Source organism: Neltuma alba, unplaced genomic scaffold (genome assembly GCF_004799145.2).
Source record: "Neltuma alba isolate B1F8T4 unplaced genomic scaffold, ASM479914v2 tig00011375_pilon, whole genome shotgun sequence".
Taxonomy (NCBI): Eukaryota; Viridiplantae; Streptophyta; class Magnoliopsida; order Fabales; family Fabaceae; genus Neltuma; species Neltuma alba.
The window spans coordinates 89,548-102,983 of record NW_021636069.1 but is presented as its reverse complement, the minus strand read 5'-3'; the positions used below and the strand labels follow the sequence as shown (position 1 = coordinate 102,983).

General features: G+C 33.5%; 1 pseudogene; it reads right to left on the bottom strand.

Moving 5' to 3' along the window:
• Positions 1 to 1,633: 1,633 nt before the first annotated feature.
• LOC114712580 (ABC transporter C family member 3-like) lies at positions 1,634 to 8,100 on the bottom strand (annotated as a pseudogene).
• Between the last annotated feature and the right edge of the window lie 5,336 nt (positions 8,101 to 13,436).

The following is a 13,436-nucleotide window of genomic DNA, read 5'->3' as shown; positions in this document are numbered from 1 at the left end:
TTTTTTTATTTTATAAATATAGATCTATGGGATTATTTTTGCAAGATTTGAAATTTGAATGATATTGTTTTGCAATGGGGATGAAAATCTCAACTTAAACGATCGATGTCTTAAAGTGTTAGTCTTTTTTACAAACCATAGTGAAGGAATAAACGAGGCATTTGTGATGGTGAAGGCTACAAATATTATTCTAATTCATCCAAATGAAAATAATCAATGGTGTTTACCGGGAGAAATTTTGGAATCTCCATGGATCATGAAATTTTAATGCACCATGTAAGACAAAGCATGAAAGCATGTAAGAAGAGATTGTGTCATGTTGAAATAAATTCATGAGATGTTTTTTAATCCTAAAATAATTATTTTGACTTGAAACCAGTAAATTATTTTCTTAATTAAAAATGAAATAAAATAAATTCAATGTCTACTGCAATTGCACTTGATGTTCCAACTCCCATCATGTCCAAAGTTTCTCTTCTAAAAAATCCCCATGAAAGGACCAATAGGTGGAGAGTCATTGTGAGGGTTATTAAGAGTTCCGAAAAGAATCAGGTGCAGTATTTAATTGGTAAATTTGTTTTGCATGTTCGAACGGTTAAATTACTCCGTTTCTGCAATTGTTTATTTGTATCGTGTTCTTTCAAATGTAGTGGTTTTTGTCCAGTTAATTGCTTCTCTTGAAGAGTATAAGAATCATAATAAAACAAAACATAAGTTACGGATGCTTCATTTCTCCTTTATCACTGAATCTGCTAACTTATTAATTATTAATATTAAATGAAGTAATGATAATTAGCTGGATAATAATTTTGGACGGATAATTATATATTTATATGTTATTTGTATTCATATCTACTTATATTTATGATTATAATTTAATTATAATTATAAATTATAATTTAATTATCATATAATAATATTGTAATATTACATATTACAATTAAGTCATGTGTGTTTGTAGTTGATGTTATGAACATTAGTTATTTAGTAGCTTAGTACAACTTTTGCAGTGTTTTTTATTTTTATTGTGGATGTTCAATAGATTGGTTTTAAGTTTTTAGAGATGTGACTGTGAATTAGTTATTTTGTACTATGTTTTGTTTTAATACTATCTTTGATTCTATTTATAAGATATTATTTATAAATTATAAATAAAATAAAATTTTATAATTAGAATTAGAGATAATTTTATAATATTTGCTTTGCTCCCCGTGCAACGCACGGGGTATTTAGTGCTAGCTTTATAAAATATAATTACAAATAACATTTAATATATAAACAATACTAACAAACTTATATATATACACATATAATTTTTATATCATGTTAATTATATTATAATCATGATTCAAGTGAAATGTTGAATTCTTTTCACTGATAGATGAAGATGATTCCAAATGCATAGTATACTTCCTTAAAGATGGATGCTTTAAACACTCGTCTGCAATTACCGCCAGTACTGAAACATAGAAATGGACAGCAATGATCAACTGTAAATGGGTTCTTCCATTTCTTCTATTCACATCAGTGGAACCGAAAATCTTCAAAACCTGACAAATGTAATGGCATGTTGTTTTTCGTAGAGAATGCTGTCCAGACTCGAGTAATGTCAAAATAATCAGACAGGACATGAGAACCAACATTAACATAACATCTCAACTATTGGAGAGATTCCACACTAACTTGGCCAAATTACATAATCTTATCAGTACTCCAAACAAATCAATGTGACAGTAATGACCATCTTATAGTTTTACAATCTTCTCTCTTAACTTTCCCCACGTATATTGTTCTCAACAAGATCCTAACTCATATATAAAAACACATCATACTCACAACTATTAAAATCTGCAACTCAAAACAGCAAAACAGCAAGTGGCATTAACGTTGTTCGACTGGATTATCCCAATTTCATATTAACTCCTTCATATGATCGTTATTGATAGATTTCCCTCAATTTCGTCATAATCAAGAAACTGTGTTATCTTTGTTTCAGTAAGCAAAATCAGAGATAAGCTCATTTACTGGTAGGAAGACTTGGATCTCATGGTATACTCAGCAACAAGCTCAGCAAAAGAAGATGATTTGTCCTCAAGCAATCTTGTTGGAGAGTCAAACTCCTCAATCAGTCCTGCATCAAGATCCATGGAAATCATATGAAAAGACAAAATAAAGCAGATCAAAGTATAGAAACTATACATAATCAAAGAAGAATAGCAAGCAACTTAACTGACCTTGATTGAGAAGCAGAACCATATCACTGTCAAGAACAGAAGTTATCCTATGTGCAATGGTAATGACTGTACAGTCAAAGAAATGTTGCCGAAGAGTTTGCTGAATTAGGTTATCTGTGGCGGTATCAACCGACGCGGTAGCCTCATCAAGCACCAACACCTTACTTCTCTTAAGTAGCACCCTACCAAGGCACACCAATTGCCTCTGACCCATGCTCCAATTCTCACCGTTTTCACTAACTACACCCATTTTCAAAAAAAGCCACCGGTTAACGTTTCTGAGATCAGAAACAATGTAATGTCCTTTTGTGATCAAGAAAAATAGGACAAACCTGCAGAGTCTAGCTTTCCATCTTTCTTTCGAACCTCATCTCCAAGTTGACACTTATCTAGAGCCTAAAAGCATGTCAATCAATGAAGGCAAAGACACGTCACGAAACAGACACAAATTTAATCTTGGCAAAAAACCTATGTTGAGTGAGTGCATGTTTCTATTTGAAAATATAACAACCTACCTCCCAAATTTGCTCATCCGTGTGCTCTTCCAATGGGTCTAAGTTACTTCTTACTGTACCTTCAAACATGGTTGGATCTTGAGGAATAATGCTAAGTCTAGACCTTAAATCATGAAGTCCAATTGATGAAATGTTGATGCCATCAATCACAATTTGCCCAATAGCTGGCTCAATGATTCGAAAAAGTGCTTGTATGAGAGTTGTTTTACCACTTCCTGTTCTCCCAACAATGCCAGTTTTCAGTCCGCCAGGGAATTTGCACGTTATGCCCGCAACACAAGTGGAAGATGTGGAGCATAGCGAACCTTCATCATATGCAGGATTATTTTTTATGTTAGTACAAACATAATGTAAATCCATGATCCAAAAGATATTTTACAAGCAGTAATATTTCTCTTTGAAGATAAACTCCAACACTTGATAAAAGACTAACAGTTCAAGTTTTACAAATTAATTGACCAAAAATTGAAAGAAATGATGATGCTGACATGCTCCATAGGATTAAGACATGCACTTGGAATAAAATTTAGGACTGACTCAGTACCTGTAGATCACAAATGTCAACTTCCCCATGCATTGGCCAAGAAAGATTGGGTCTATTTTCTTCTATCACAAGAGGGGGCTCACTTGGAATGCTACTATACTGAAGTATTCTCTCTACTGATATAATTTTATTCTCCAAGCTACAAAGATTCCATATCACCCAGGCTTGTAACATGTTTAGATTAAGTCCATATGTAACAGCCAAACCAACAATACCTTCATAATCATAAATAAAATATAAGTAAACAACAAGCCTCCATTACCTCAATAACATAAGCTAAGTAATTGTCAATCGGTCAAGGTGCCAAAACCATTTTTTGACCAACAGATGCCAAAGCTGAATCGCTCACCTGGATCTATCACTCCCCGTGGCATAAATATCAAGAATATTAAGGAAAAGACAAATGTGATGGAAGACAACATATCCAAGCGGAAGCAAAGCCATTCCTTAGCAGCAGCAATGTTAAATTTTGGCCGAGAATACCCATCCATCAGTTTCATATTTGTTTCCTTAAATCTTGACTCTTGATCAAAGCTCCTGATAGTTGTTGTCCCTGAAATAGTTTCAGCAAAGTGCTGAATGACTGGAGCTTTGCACACTCCAATTAACCGTGATAGCTCTCGAGCTGAAGGCAGATAATATTGCTGCCAAATAATAAGTTGTTAACAAAGTACACATAAGCAATGAAAAATTTAGGAAGAAGTGCATGATCAGCATAGACTACAGAACAAGGAAGAACATACAAGAAATACACAGAACCTTGTATCAAGTAAGATAACATTGTTTAAGCAAAATACCTGATACCAAATGCTGATTGATATCACAGGTATAAAGATGATGAAAACCTACCATGCAGCCTGAGACATCACTGCTATTATTCCAAAAAGTTGGATCATAGAGAAGGCAAATGACCCAATTTGATAGGGAATGTTTAAATCAACTGCACTTTGATCTGTAGAGGCCTACAAGAAAACAAAGAAAAACATTGTCAACGATTCAATACAAGGTGAAGGGGACTATAAATTTTAAAGATTATTTAAAATCCAGAAACTAAAATGTTATAGCTCATTAGATTAGACAACAAAAACGATAAAAACAATGGAATATTTCAACTTCTTACTCTGTTAATAATCCTTCCACTTGGAGTGGCATCAAAAAATGGCATAGGTGCACGGAAGATGCACAAGTGCATTTTATTGAAGAGCAGAGTTGCAGTCTTGTAACCAGCTGTGAATAGAAAAATTGCTCTAACAAGGATACAAAAAGCACTTCCTATGGCCATAGCAACATAGACAACTATAAGCATAAAGGTTCCAACAGGTGGTTTCACATCTGAAGAGACGGGAGTTGCCCAAGCCATCCAATAGTTGCTTCCAATTTGAAGAACTTGAAATAGAATTTGTGCCAACAATATAATTGGTACAAGAACTCCTCCATATGCTGTAGTAATATATTTCCGGTAGACAGAAAGCCCAACTTTACCTTTCTCCCTTTCTTCCTCTTGAATAAGCTGGCCTTTTGGTTCAACTACATTATCTGTTTTATCACTCTGCCTATCACTGTTTGCCTCTTTTTCCTCTGTAACTTGTACACCAGAGATATTTATCTCTTGATCAACTATACTTACTTTATCAGACTCTTCTCCCCCTTCCAATGAATTAAGTGCAGATAACGCTTTTTTATGTGCCCCAACAAGCTCCATAAAATCAGTCCCTAAGTTGAGCAAATCATTATACTTTCCACATTGAGTAATTTTCCCATCTTTCATGACCTAATAAATAGGATATAAAATAAATATTAGAGGACACTAAACATAGTAAATTCTCTTTCAAATGATAAAGATTAAATTATGAGAATAGAGCTCACCAAAATAAGGTTGGAAGTAGGTAAGAACTCTACTTGATGAGTGATATAAATAACTGTCTTTCAACTTAAAAAACCTAGCAAGCATTCCTGCCATATACAGAAATAATGAAAGAGACAATTAACTAAAACATTTAAACAAGTGTGACACTAAATAAGGATCATGTTTCAAAACAGCGTGAAAAAGAATAATTTATAGAATACTAAATCTGCAAAGCATTCAAGTTCTACAGCCAAATTCATCGCATATAACAAACAAAATATCATAATGGGTTACCTTAAAAAGGTGCGATCCTGTATGAGCATCCACAGCACTAAAAGGATCGTCAAATAGATATATATCAGCATCTTGGTAGAGAGCTCGTGCAATCTGAATTCTCTGTTTTTGTCCACCACTCAAATTGATTCCCCTCTCTCCAATAATTGTCTGATCACCAAATGGCAAAATCTCTAGGTCCTTCTTTAGGGAACATACTTGAAGGACCTTCTCATACCTTTCTCTATCCATCTCCTTACCAAATAATATATTCTCTTCAATCTTGCCACTTTGAATCCATGGAGACTGAGAAACAAAGGCCTTAGTTCCACACACCCTTATTGTTCCTGATATTTTTGGCACTTCTCCCAAAATACATGATAGTAGACTGGACTTGCCTGAGCCAACAGTACCACAGACAGCAACCCTCATGCCCTGCGTGACCGTGAGATTTATACCTTTCAATGTTGTATTAGAGGAAGATAAATCCCAAGAGAAATTGCCATTAACTACTTCAATTGCTATATTAGAACTACCCTTTGGAAGCTTATCTATAACATCAGACTGTAAATCATCAAGTCGAAGGAATGATGCAATCCTATCTAAAGATACTTTAGTTTGTGCTGTCATTGAAATTGTGTCTGGAAGGCTATAAATGGGCTCTTGAAGAATTCGGAATGTTGCAAGTGCAGATAGGATTTTCCCCGATTCAAGTGGGATCCCCAGAAGTGCACAAGAACCAAAGGTAGCCACAGATACAAATGTTGGTGCACCCCAGAATACAAAGGTGGTGATGGCTGATGTGTAGAAAAATTTCCTTAGCCAACCTTCTTCTATCTTCCTTAGTTCAATAACCTTAGACAAAAACTTCATTTCCCATCCTTGTAGTTTGAGAATTCTCATGTTCCTCAAAATCTCAGATGTGGCCTTCATTCGTCTATCCTTTGACTCCATCAACTTGTCTTGAAACTTTTCCTGCAGTGAGCCCAAGGGAATATTTGCCAACATTATAATAATAGTAGCAATCAATGCGGCAATCGAAGCCATCCCAAGATTCTTGTACAAAATAAACAAGGCCAACGCCACTTGCAAAAATACCATCCACAGATCATGAATGTACCAACTGAAATCACCGACTCTTTCAGCATCAATAGTCATAAAATTGATTATTTCTCCAGTAGTGTGACTCTGCTTGGCTTGACAGGAAAGGGTTAAGCTTTTACTATAAATCACTGTCACCAGCTGTGCTCGGATCCTAATTCCAATTTGTTGCGATATAAAGAACCAGTGCCTCTGTGATAGACATTCTATAATCTTTGCAACAAAAAATGTAGCCACCAAAACATATCCCTCATTCTTAAATGTTTGTTTACCATTGAGGTACTGAACAAAAGTGTCAATGAGATATGGACCAATGTAAGAAGCCAAAGTGTTTAAAAGTGCAAGAATGGCTGTTGCAAAAATCTCTTTCCAAGCTGAGAATATTAATGACTTCACCAACTTAAGTGTGGTCACTCCATTTATTGTATCACAGTCAGCCTAGAGTTTATTTCTAAAAGGTGGAAAAGCTCCAGCTACACTGTCACAACCAGCTAGTTGCGGCACATCCTCAAGATCTAAAGTTTTCTGCTTGCCCGTAGCAATCAGAGGACCCACCCAGGAGAACGTAAGAATGCTGAAAAGCCCAGCATTTGAGTAGGGAGTTACAGTTTCCTCCCCCTTGGTCTTATTTGACTCTAACGCATTACTTAAATCAGCATTGTTAAGCAAAAGAGGCTCCTGAAGAGTATTATCTTCACTCTCATTTTTCACATAAAACACCACGTAACAAAAGAATATACTCACAAAGGAGGAGACAGCATCAGAAATTAAGTATTGAAGCGGCAGCAAGACGTGTTCAAGTTGGAGAATAACGTCCAGTATAAAGCAATAACAAGAAATAAGGAGGTAGAAAGCGCACCAAGTTCTGAAGAAGAACGGGAATTTCCTTTCACCTGAATTGAAGAATCCTGTACGCAAGTAAGCAAAAACAACACCCCAAGCAACTGTTTTAAGCGCCAAATCCAACAGGGTCACGAACTTTTCATCAAACCAACCATTTCTATACCAGTAGAAGTAACACAGTAGACACATGACAAGATTAAATGCAGAAGCACCCAAAGAACAAAACAGAGCCCTTGGATATAGAGTGCCCCTGAGTTTCTCCTTGGAACCATCTCTTGCACCCACAACAATTTTATTCCACGCCCATGAAACGAAGAACGCTACTAACAAAACTAGGTGGAGAGAAGCAGACAACAAATGCAAGAAAATGGGTTTTAGGAGAAGACTGGATGCAGAGTCCATTAGCGAGTTGTGTGAGAAAAGAAATGGCATAGTTTTAAGCAAGGAAAAAAAAAAAAGAAACAGAAATTAGCGTCAAATGCGGAAATTTCTGAAATAGGATCTTATGAGATGAGGGCCGCGCTCGAAGGTTCAGGTGAGGGGCTCTAGTTTAGACTCAGGTCGCGCAAGATTGAGAACGAAAATCTGGAAAAACTGAGCTTAAAAGGGAGAGAGTGAGAGTGCGAGAGAAAGAGAGGGAGGGAGAGTCAAAGATTGGATTCCTTGAGGAATGGCTAACGTGGTGCCCAAGGCTAAATGGGCGGAGCGAACCAAGGAAGGAGACTGATTTCCAGGAAAGGGGTGAACTCCGGGCAGAGAGAGGCCACAGAAACTTCTTTGGCGGCCCCGTGAAAATAACTTTTTAAATTTCATATACAGTTAAAGAAAATTAGGATACGTATCCTACTTTTTTTGGCTTTTTTTATATTTTTAGATTCTCTATCTAAACATAAGGGGGGGACATCGTCTAGTATTTAGTATTTACTCCCTCTTTGGAAGCGGCCTCCCTTCCTATTCTCTTTTTTTTTCCCCCCCCCCCAATCAATTTCCAATCTACATAATTCAGCTGTTCACTTGTTTGTATATAACTCTACATAATTTTATTTTTCAAAAATGAAAAACTTATAATTGCATTAGATATATTTGTTGTTATAGGCTTTTTATAATCTGTGTTTATATATTGATTTTATTTTATTCAAATAAAAGCATGCAAAAAATTAATGTTTCACCCAAAAGAGTTTTAAATTAGAAAATTATGAAATAAGTAATGAATTAAATAAAGTGAAATGAAATTTTAAAAATAAATAAGAATCTAAACAAACCTAGAAAAGACATATAATACTGCCTTGAAAGTGTCAACAAAAATTGATCCAATTGGTGAAAAGTTAACTCATAACAACAAAAGTCGTGGGTTTGAATTTTATTGTTAACATGAGAACCTTACTAATGGATAATTTATAAATACCCGAAACGCAACTCAACTAAACTTTTTTCTTATTGCCATGAAAATATTAAAAAGTAAGCAATGTTGCCCTTGCCATTAAAAAATGTTAGTTTTTGAATTATCAATGTTAATATTTTAATAACTAGGGTGACATTGCTATTTTTTAAAAAAAATTTTAACATTTTCGGTGTGACATTAAGTGGAGAAAAATATTCCTGAATGTTTATGATTCTTCCCGAGTGATTTTAAGGAAAAAAATGACCTTTAATGTTTTTAAAAAACCTAGTAGTATCTAAATATACGTAGTATTCAATAAATATTTTGAAAAGAATAATAAATTGTGGAATTGTGATGGCGACAAGAACTGCCACGGCAGAAAAAATGAAATGTGTGGATATTAATGTGTAGTCCCCAAGTAAAGTCAGTTGTCTATGAGCGAGTTCTCAATTTCTCATTTGCATCTTGCATCTTTTTGAGCTCTTGGTTAAAACAGAGGCCGTGGGGAACAGGGGGAACGAGGGATTCTTCATTTGTCGATTCTTTATTATGTAAACCACTTTCTGACAAATCTGTGGGGTCCACTTCGCCCCGCTGAATTTCTATGCGCGTTTCAATTGAATATTGCCGCAAACGGTTCCCACATAGACTAATGAACAAATTGACTTCATGTTCTTTTTTTTATTGGCTTTTTTTTTTAATAAATTCATCTTAATGTGCTCTTCCCTTTCTTTTTAAAGCAACAATTTTTTGAATTAACATATCTTTTATAAGTTACTCCTCTAATCTTATTTATAAAACACTTTCAGCATGTTTCACACAGACCAAGAAAAACCTTAAAATACATTAACTTTCTATTAAAATATAATAATTTTTCAACTTTACCTATATTTAATATATACAACTTTCAAAAGAGACAACTACCTACACTATAATAAATAAAAGACAAAATAATACATTCAAACTGAAAATTTAATAAAATAACTTATAAATATATCTATAAATAAGACCAGTTGAGTACATCTTAAATATATCTAAATATTTAAAGTTTTCATAAGTTCTTTTAATTATACTCCTTCAATTATAATTGTAAAAGTTAGAAAACTGATTTATCAAAATCAAGCAAATTAGTTAAATAGTTAAATTAATTATTTATAACAAACATATATATATTAATTTGTCTAAATTATCCCTTCAATTATTTGCATTAAAAACCACCCTTATTAATGAAAACTCCTTTTAACATATGTAATTAACAGGATTGTTAAATTTCTAAGACAAAATATTGATGTTTTAAATTTAAAACAAAAATAAATCCAAATCTTACTTTTACAAGTGGATGGAATTTCTTTTTTCCCCAGTATGAAAACTTTTTGTTTTGTTCTAATTTATGACTAAATTGGACAGTGACGTGAACAAGCAATTTTGGTCCGATACAAAGGACACATTACCTTAGATGACAACATTGGGACCCTAAAAAATATTCCTCCGATTCTTAATATAAGACTCATTTAACTAATTTGATTAGATTAAAGAAGTTAGGTAAATTAGTTAATTATAAGAAAAGTAACACATTTTTCCTAAAACACTATAATCATCTTTCTTAATACCCCTTTCTCTCTTCTACTTGATTATGGTTGAGGGAGTATCCATAGGGGTAATTTAGAGAAAACTGATAAATATGAAAAATAGATCTTATATTTAGAACTAAAACCAACTCAAAAATTGAATCCTATATTAAGTACTGGAGGAGTAAATTCAATTTATGAAAGACTTGGAAAATTCAAAAGCCTAGCAGAGGCTTTCATTACATTGATGATATGCTTACAAATTTTCCAGACCGCACATTTCGACGTCGGTTTGGCTTCATTGGTACATGAGAATGACAAGCTCGCTGTTGAGGTCGATCACATGTGCCAGAGACCAGAGGAGTTGCGAAGGACATTGGAGTCCTTGAACTAGCCCCCGAAAAAAAAAAAAAAAAACTAACGTGTCATTTGTTTTCAATTATAATTAAGATACTCTAATTGTAATGTAAGATCTAATTAAGTAATCTGAGTAGATTAAAAATATTAATTAAATTAGTTAATATAATATTTTTTTCTAAAATATTATAAACATCTTTTTTAATTCTATCTTTTTTTTTCTACTTAATTATTATTGAGAGAATATCGATAGGGTTAATTTGAGAAAAATTGATAAATATGTTAAACATATCCTATATATAGGACCAACATCAACTACATAAGTAAATCTTATGTTAAGTACCGGACTAGTAGTAAATACTCAACTTTCTTAATTAATTCATTAATTATATAAGTAATTTATATTAGAATCATGAAAATTGGCACAAATGGTTTACAATTAATTATTATATTGTTGCATTGATTTTATGTCCTCCGTCTATTTCAGTATTTCTTTTTATGACGCACGTCTAATCACAATGTAAAAATTAAGGAAACATGATTGCGTTATTAAATTTATAAGAAAATGAAAAAAAAAACTAATGTTTCGCCTAAAAAAAGTGATTAGGTTAGAAAATCATGAGATAAATGAATTAAATAAAGTGAAGCCAAATTTCAAAACTAAAAATAGGAATCTATACAAATCTAAAAACGGCATACAATCAACCAAAATTTAAACGAAAAATATATTTTAATTTTGACAAAAAAATGATCTTTTTCATCAAAATTAGACATCAATATTATCATTAACGAAGGCCTTGTTTGTTTTCTTATTTTGAGAACACTTTTTTCATTTTTGAAAATAAAAAAAATTGTTTGATAATTTGTTTTTAATTAAATTTTTTAAAAATAAAAAAATTAAATATGCTTTTAAGGAAACTAAAAATAATTTTTCATTGTTTTCTTGTTTTTGTTTTTGTATTTCTTACTTTTTATTTAAAAAGATTGGGAAACTCTTTCTCCTTCAACTTTTTCTGTACATAAAGACTTGAGTTCTAATCGAAGTTTTATCTTCTGATTTCAATATGTTCATTTTTAAATGTAATTTTTTAGAATAATTACGCAAACAGATTTTTCACTCTAATACTCCTTTCGGTTGTACAGTAGTATATATGAATATACTTTTGTCTTTATGGGACAAAAACAGCCACGGCAGAAAGGGTGAAATGTATGGATATTAATACGCAGAGCGTAGTCCCCAAGTAAAGTCACTTATCTTTACGTGAGAATTTATTACTAGCACTTTGAAATCTTAGTGGCTCTTAATTAATAATGAAGACGTGGGGACTGGAGAGTAGTGGGTAAGTACCGGTGGATGGACATGAAGTCATTGGCGAGGGGAAAAAAGCCGTGAAGTCAACATATGAATAATAATAAAACGCTTGCGTCAATATTCAGATGCATGCAGAAATTCTAGAAGGGCCAAAAAGGCCCCACAGATTTGGAAAATCGTTTTTGCAATAAAGGATCTGCAAACGAAGATGAAAAATTCACAAATGAAGACCCTCGAATTAGCAAAATCACTCTATGATCACCTGAATAAGCCAAATTACCATAAGAGACCCGGTCTCAAATTGCAAATAGCAAATGTTGGTGAAAAGACGAAATTGCTCCTCAGTGATTTGAACCAGCTGAACTCGCGGCACGTAGTCCCCCCACTATTGACAGCTTCCCACTATTCTCTACATTCTCCCCATTGTCTCCATTTTCCTGCACCTGCTTATCGCCATTTTGCCGTAAGAGTAGTGTGGAGAGGAGTGTTGCAATAGTGAAGAGCATATTTGCTGTGACAGAGGTGAACAAAGCTGTGGTTTATCAGCATTGTGGAAGGGTTCAGAGAAGTCGAAGGCATTGTTGAACAGTGCGGCAGCAATCGCTTTAGGTGATCAGAGTTAGCAGCTATGTTGGGCGATTGATTGTGTTAAGTTTGCTGGCTAATTTTGTTTGGATTGGTTGCTGCAAGAATGTGCGAATGATTGGTGAGAGTAAAAGAGTTTAGGGTAGGAAAGTAGAAGTACCCAAATTTTGATTGAGTGATGAAGAATGTTTTACTATGAAAAATATAGGTTTTTTCTGTTAAATAACCTATGGGAATGGTATTTATGTGGGGAGGGAATGACAATATCAGTTTCGTAGATGACAATAATAGTAGGGAAAATAACGACATAGGATATAGTCAAGGGTAAATTGAATTGAAGAGATACTAAGTGTGTTTTGTTGTAAATGAGAAGGTGGACGGTGGGATTTGACAAGTTCAGTAACGAAAATGATAATTTAAGAATAGGAAATGACAAGTTGATTAATTGGGAATAAGAAGATGTCAATGCGAAATTGACAAGTTGGTAATGGGAAATAACAAGGTTATAATAGTGAATAACATGATTTGTATGCGGAAGTAAGAATTTGATAATAGGAAATGACTTGTTTGAATAACAAAGCTGAGTATGACAATATGATAAGTTTATCATTTCAAATGACAAGTTAAATGACTAGTGTATGATCAGAAATAACAATTATGATAAGTATGTGGGAATAACAATTTGAGTTTAAAGAATTGACAACTTTTGTAGAGAGAATAATAAGTTTATCATAGGCGTTTGATTGACAGAACGAGTATTGACAGAATTGTTGTTAGTCAATTAATAAGTTGTGTTAGTGAACTATTGTATGTTGAATATTTGCAGGAAAAAGGACATGACATCTGAGGGAGCCTCCGGATCAAAGCCGGCACACAA